Genomic DNA, 7,633 nt, shown 5'->3' on the forward strand with positions numbered 1-7,633 from the left:
AGTTTTGTTGAAGCATTGTGAGGTATAACTTTAAAGAACGTAATTGTGTAAGGCCAACACAATGCGCAAACGTACAAAGTGAACAGAACAAAGTTGTATTTCTATATTTCAGGGTGAAAACTTCTTCAGGACATTCAGAAAAGTAGTGGCTGGAAAAAGTTTGTTGTTCAGAAGTGTGAGTGTGTGTGTGTGTGTGTGTGTGCATGAGGAAGGCACTGCTTTTCCGAATGTCCTGAAGAAGGGGTCTTCACCCTGAAAAATAGAAATGCAAGGTAAAACTGCAATATCCTTTTTGTTTTTGTTTCCTTTTGTAGTTTACTTTGTACCTTGTCACTTTGTTCTGGCTTCATACAACTACTTTCTTTCAATACATGTGTGTGTATTTATATATGTGTGTGTGTGTGTGACGTGTGTTTAGATAGACTCTTGCCAATATGCAACTGTTATATTTTATTTATCTGCCCATCCATCCACCCACCCATTCATGCAATTGTATATGTACATATACTGTAAAAGAAATCCACCATTGCTGATATGCTTCGCTTTACATTGTTAAGAACTCGTTATATTGTTGTAAAACTTGTCAGTCAGGTAACAGAGGGCACTTATTTGTGGCACAGTTAGTGTGACATTGTTGCTCTAAGTAACAATCATTAACAGGTTACTGTTTATAGTGTAGCTCTAGTCATGTAGAAAGCAAGATGTGGTGCCACTTAGTCAAGGGTTAGGGTTAGCATGTCATAAAGGTAATTTCAAAAAGTTTGTTGTTCAGAAGTGTGTGTGTGTGGGTGTGAGTGCGAGGAAGCCACTGCTTTTCCGAATGTCCTGAAGAAGGGGTCTTCACCCTGAAATATGTCTGTCCTTCCATTCTGTCCCCTCTGTGTAAATGTTGAGGTTTGAATTTTCAGACAAGTTATACTGCATTGTCCATTGCATGAGTTAACAAGGAACACATCCAGATCTCATGTAGAGGGGTCCATTTGAAGAATAGATTTTAGTCTCCATCCAATGCTTGTACAGTTAGCAATAAGCCTGCAACTTGTTCTGGGAGACATTGGATGGGAGGACAAAGGATGCTTGCCTCAGAACCTTAGATTGTGCCCAGTAGTGTAATAGCTGTTAGTGACTGGGAAAGAAAGTTGTAATGACAGTTGCTTCTGATATACTAAGAACACAACAACTGAAAGAAAGACGACGAAGTTTGAATCTATTATAAGGGTTAAGTTGCCTACGGACATTTACTCGAAAAATGTGAAGGCTATTGTAATTGATAAAGATAGATATAACAGGTTAAAGGAAATGTGTGGAAAGGACATTGATCCACTGGGAGTTGTGGTGGAATTTGACAAACTGCTGCCAGTGGTGGAATTAAGAGAACTGGAGCCATTTATGAGATATTAAATAAAAGTAAAATTGTTTCTCAAAAAAAAAAAAAAACGATGATAATGGAAAAAACAAAGGAAAAAAGAAAAGATAATAAACTGTGCTTAAGAACGTTCAAATGGTACTGCATGAGAGTGGGGACTCATGCAGCCATTTGATTTCCATTATTACATAACTTCTTTCTCATTTTCATTCATTTTGTGTTTTTTGTCCCCACTGTGATGTTCTGTCTGTTCTTGTGCTGTCCTCTCTGTGTAAAAGCCTGAGTGCTTAAATAAAGAAAATAGTTGCTTCTGATAAGAGCTTATGGAGGGGGGTGCCTGAGGATTATACTCCAGTGACTCTTTAAGGAATACTGAACGGAGAAAATGGATGGATGAAGGGAGATTTGAAATTTGATTTTCAGGTTTGAGATTTGGGGTTTTGTAATCTGGGATTTGAGAAATAATGTTTTCAGGTCCCTAGTTTGATTGTTGAAATTTTAGATTTCAAAATTGTGTTTTGAACGTTAATTTATGAACTTTGAGATTTGTAATTTCATCATCATCATCATTTTAATGTCTTCTTTTTCCATGTTTGCATGGCTTGGATAGAATTTGTTCAGGCAGATTTTTCTACAGTTGGATGCCTTTCTTGTTACTAACCCTCACTTGTTTCCAAGCAGCAGAATATTTCCCCATGGCCAGACATGTTTTCACTGAATACTGGAAATGGAAGACACTGTTTCCATGACGAGATCCTCATTTACAACAACTATCATGTGATGTCAAGGCAAGAAGACAGTAACACGTGTGCATGCACCCAATTCATGTTCTAAATTTTATCGTAACTTAGATTACAATGAATGACATTGCATTGTATGAGCTTATCTAAAATAATCAAGCACTCAATGAGTTTGTTAGTCTCTAGACCTTTTTACTTGTTTGGTAATGTTATCACATTCAGTTATCTTCATATCACAGCCTGTCTTCATAGCCTGGCCTGCATATATTTTCTCATGTCTTTTTAGTGACTTTGAATTGTGCAATTTCCTTTTGCTTCACTTTTATTTTTTTGTTACATATTTTAATCCTCAACCCTTTAGCGTTCATGTTACTCATTTCAGATTACATGAAATGAGTAGAATATTTGGCCCAGATATGACTGGTTTAACCCTTAGCATTCAGATTACTTTGTCAAGTGTAATGTCATTTTTATTGATATTACCTTGATTTAATCATGGATTATCTCATAGCTTTGAGATTTAGACGAAATTTTTTTTTATTCTTTTATATGTTTCAGCCCTGAGGCTGTTGCCATGCTGGGGCACTGCCAGTAAATATCATTGTTTATTTTTAGAATGACATTTTAGGGTAGGTCGAAGAGGCCAGATCTGGCTGGTTTGAACATAAAACAGGTGAAATATTTAGGCCAGATATGATCAGTTTAAGTGCTAAAGGGTTTAAGATATACTCTGTGTGTGTGTGTAGAAATACAGTAGCATCAACTAAAAAAAGTGGTCCCTGATATTTTTTAGCTCATGACCTCGGTAATTTTTGTTTTGCTGTAGGTTCTCCCTAGACATTGTTAGCGATAGAACTATTTCAGGTTTATGATAAAAGGGAAAAAAAACACAATAGTTGAAACAGGTGGGTCACTTTTGAAAAATTCAAAACCTTTAATGAAAATATAAAATTTGAAAAGAACTATCAAATAATAACAAAATTTTAAATATTAATTGCTTGAAATTAGTTTTATTATCATGAAATTTATTTCTATAAATATTTAAAATTTCATAATATCAAATGAAAACAATTTTTGAACAAAAATTTATAATGATAAATAAACATAAAAAAACCTCAATTCTTTTCAAAGGTTTTTCTCCCATTAAGGTAATGAACTCCATTAAAATATTAGTGTCTGTTAATTGTATATTTATTTGCAATTATTCTGTTTCACAAAAGCCAAAATATTTTGTAGGTTCAGTAAAACAACTGTTTATAAACGTACATTAGGTTTTTTTTTTTTGTATTTTTATTTTGCCTGTGTAGTAAGAAGTTTGTTTCTTAACCATATGGTTCAGGGTTCAGTCCTACTGCATGGCACCTTGAGCAAGTGTCTTCTGCTATAGCTTCAAGCCAACTGAAGCCATGTGAATGGATCTGGTAGATGGAAACTGGAAGAAGCCTGTTGTGTGTGTGTGGCTTTGTGTCTGTTTACCCCCAACCACCAATTGACAACTAGTGTCAGTGTGTTTATGGCATCATAACTTAGCAGTTTTGCAAAAGAGACCAATGGAATATGTACCAGATTTCTAAAAAAAAATAATAATAATAAACCCTGGGTTAATTCATTTGACTAAAAATTCTTCAAGGTGGTGCCCCAGCATGGCCACAGTCTAATGACTGAAACACGTAAAAGATAAAACACACATAACAAAAAAACTTCTTTGAGAATTTCAATAACTCCTAAAACCACATGGCTGAGTGGTTAGAGTGTTGGACTCATGATCATAAGATTGTGGTTTCGATTCCTGCACCAGGCAGTGTGTTGTATTCTTGAGCAAAACACTTCATTTCATGTTGCTCCAGTTGACTCAGTGGGCAAAAGTGAGTAAACCTGCAGTGGACCAACGTCCCATCCAGGTGTGGTATATATACGCCATAGAAACTGGTAAACTGGCCCTATATGACTTGGGAAGGATCTTTACCTTTATATCTTTTTTATCCTAAAAAATTATCACTTTTTTAGCATAAAAAGTAAAATCCTTTTGCAAAATATATCATATTACCTTTTTACTGTATTTATTTAGGTGAGATCATTGTGGCTGATGTAGTTTCACAGGTTTTCAGTACAATGGTTGTTAGAGACAAACGCAAATCATCTCTACATAAAATTTCTAGGTGATAGCAAGCTTTTGAATTGCAGGAAAGACACTCGGTTAAAACCTGTCACGACAAGCTAAGAAGTACAGACAGAAAGCAATGACATATAATGTTACTTCCTGCCAAGGCAACGGGAATTCCACAACAATTTCGTTACTTCTCCATAAGTTATTAAATTCATGATTAAATTCAGTCTGAGCAATTTGATTATTCTGCAGATCAATAAGGCTTTCTTATAGTCTGATATCAACATCAGCTGTATTTGTCACAAATGGGTCTGCCACCCAACTTGGAATGTTTGTTTCTAAGAGGTCTTTGACCCTGATTTCCATATCATTGTGCAGTTTCTTTAGTACACAAGTGCTCAATTTGTACTAAAAATATCATCTTCTTGCATTTCCTCTTGAAGAGTAGGAAGGGCCTAATGCTAATCTTGGACAGATTAAGCTTTTTGAAGGAAACCACCAAGAGCTTCTTTGGAAATTAAAAGATTTGTATTTCTACCTTGTAGCTGTTTGTTCAGCAAATTTAGTTTATAAAATATATCTGAAAGTTAGAATATGTCACATTTGGCAACTACGATTTCTTCTCCAAGGTACTTACTATTCGGAAACGTTACAGCACTATCCCAAAGTGCTACAAACCAACACTGGCAATTACCCTAAAAGACTGTCATGAAATGTGTATCCTTCCAGGCTGTAACATAATATTTAATTCATACAAGATTTTCCAATGCCAACCTGATTCTTTATTCATCATTCATTAATTATTATCAAAGTGTCGAATGGATTCTGTTTTTTCTGTCTATCATGATGGAATTTAAGCTATAGAAAATGTATTTTATGCATGTGTGTGTGTGTGTGTAAATTTTAAAGAATTCCAGATAATGGCAAAAGAAATTAAGGAAGTAACAGAGCAGTAGTTGTGTGTGTCCCCTCCCCCATCTGTGTGCCTACCCAACCTCAAACCAATTCTCATATTTTCTGTGATTCCACTGAACTTTGCATGGCCTCCACCATGGTAGTGCTCCAGCATGAGCACAGCTGCATGGCTGAAATGAATAAAAGAATACACATGAGGAGGTGCTGAATAAAAAGTGATCTAAATTATGCAAAAATGATAATAACAATGACATCTCATTTTAACAGATATATTTACCAAAATTACATAAAAATAACTTGAAATACTAAAGAGTAAATTTATTCTATAAAATCACCATTGGCTTTAACCGCAGCCTCCAGACGACTTCAGAATCTCCTGTAAACTCTTCTGGACAGTCTTCTTGTTTAAATTGGTAAATGCTGCCATAATCTTTGCCATCAGTTCATCTTTGGTGTTACAAGGAATTTTGTTGGTCTCTTGCTCAACTGCACCCCACATATAATAAAGGGGGCTGCAGTCTAGGGAGTTAGGTGGCAAGATGTTAGGGGTGATGTGGTCACAGAAATTGTCTGACAGCCATAACTGGGTTCTCCTGCTTGTGTGGCATGGTGCAGAGGCCTGTTGCCAGACATAGGGTCTTCCAGCGGCCACCCTCTTGACCTAGGGTAGCACTACCTCCTCCAGGCACTTGATGTAGGCCTCTGTGTTGAGTGGGAAGATAAATGGAGCCATAATGTTGCCATCACTAGTGATCACTCCAAACACCATGATGTTGACTGGATGATTGATTTTTATCACTCTCGGTACATGTTTTGGGGACACAGCAAGCCAACGGTTGTTCTGTGTGTTCACCATCTGACCCTGGCAGAAATTTTTCTCATCTGAGAAAAACAAAAGCATGTTTGGCTACAGGGGTTGCTTGAGTTTATTTAAATGCTTGGTAACATAGTCTTTCCTCTTGTCTTTGATGGCTTGAGAAAAAGATTGACCCTTTCTCATCTTGTATGAGGAATACCAAATGTCTTCATGCACCACCTGCCTGATAAGAAACTCAGTCCCATTCCACGGCGATGGACCTGATTGACTTGGAGGGATTGTTGTCAATCGTGGCCAGGATCTTACCAACAAATTCAGTTCTTCTCTTCTCAGAATGATCAGAGTGAGTATTCCAAGCTGCTGGAATCACCATTAGACTCATCTGACTCTTTCTGAATCCTCTGCACTGTCCTCAAATTGACACCCAGACACTCTGAAATGTTCGTATTGGAGCTTCCAGTGTGAATGCCAAGCAGTATAGTATGTTTCCAAATTTCTGGCAGAATGAATTATATCATGGTGCTGTTTTACTCACAGATGGTACTCAACTGACCCTACTATACTGTGTAGTGGACAAAATCAAAAACAAACAATGCACAAGTGCGAAATTAAAATTATAAAATGGTGGCAATTTACCCATCACATCCTTTATATATAAGAGTTATAGAATTTGGTAATTTTGTATAGTAATGTACACCTAATACCTTTTAGTATGATCACCTGATCATAATTTGTCATCTCATATTTATCTATTTACAAACACACATGTATACATGCATGTGTGTCACAATGGAGCTGTGGTGCGACTTTAAAACGATACAGTCGCCATTATATCCACTTGTATTTTGATATGGTATTATGCATCATTACATATCAAAGTGTTCCATTTTTTTATTTTTATGTCATTGACCTTTGCCATTAATAACGGCTTCTTGTGTGAATCTGTTTCTGTGGAACAAAGCAAGGTAAAAGTATTGAGTTCTAGGTAGACACCATTACTCTGTCACAATCTAATTACTTCAGTTTCCACAGAATATCTCTAATTAAACCATTATTAATTGATTGATATCGATATACAACAATATTGATACAATTAATATTGGAGAAAATTACATAATGAACAAGGAAATCTTCAATAGTTTTGTTAATCTGTTATTACTATTCATTATCAAGTGTGAGGGCATGTAGCCTAGTGGTTAGGGTGTTGCACTCGCAATTGTGAGATTGTGGTTTCAAGTCCTGAACCGGCTGGTGTATTGTGTTCTTGAACAAAACATTTCATCTCATGTTAATCTGGGATCACTTCAACACCTGATATGTGGTACACTGTGTACCTGTTCAGGCAATGTCGATTTGATAGAGGGGGGGGAGTGAGTACAGCATGTGTACTTGACCACCGCAAACAGATCGTTTGTGTACGTCATTCAGCAAAACCTGAAAACTGTGTATATATACATGTATGCATGTGTGTGTATATATCTATATCTATATATATAATCATAAATATATAGGGATTGACAGTAACCTGCTTCTCCAACATACTGACTACTGTCAATCCCTATATATTTATGATTATAAATGTTTTTTACCGAAAAGGTTTTTTCATACTGAGCTACCCGGCAAAATTGTTAATTATTAATTTTATTACTAATTGACGATTCCCTGCCCTGCATATCTATATCTATATA

General features: G+C 36.0%; 1 protein-coding gene and 1 long non-coding RNA gene across 6 annotated transcripts in view; one reads left to right on the forward strand and one right to left on the reverse strand.

The window, feature by feature from the left end:
- The window catches only part of LOC106880532 (alpha-1,6-mannosyl-glycoprotein 2-beta-N-acetylglucosaminyltransferase), a 725,476-nt gene that overhangs the window by 522,332 nt on the left and 195,511 nt on the right, over nucleotides 1-7,633 (forward strand). The gene's annotated exons all lie outside the window — the stretch shown is intronic.
- The window catches only part of LOC128250521 (uncharacterized), a 37,321-nt gene continuing 32,804 nt past the window's right edge, over nucleotides 3,117-7,633 (reverse strand). The window contains exon 3 of the long non-coding RNA XR_008266526.1: nucleotides 3,117-5,298. This is a non-coding gene — a long non-coding RNA (uncharacterized LOC128250521). The remainder of the gene's footprint in view (nucleotides 5,299-7,633) is intronic.

This window comes from Octopus bimaculoides, chromosome 22, assembly GCF_001194135.2.
Source record: "Octopus bimaculoides isolate UCB-OBI-ISO-001 chromosome 22, ASM119413v2, whole genome shotgun sequence".
NCBI lineage: Eukaryota > Metazoa > Mollusca > Cephalopoda > Octopoda > Octopodidae > Octopus > Octopus bimaculoides.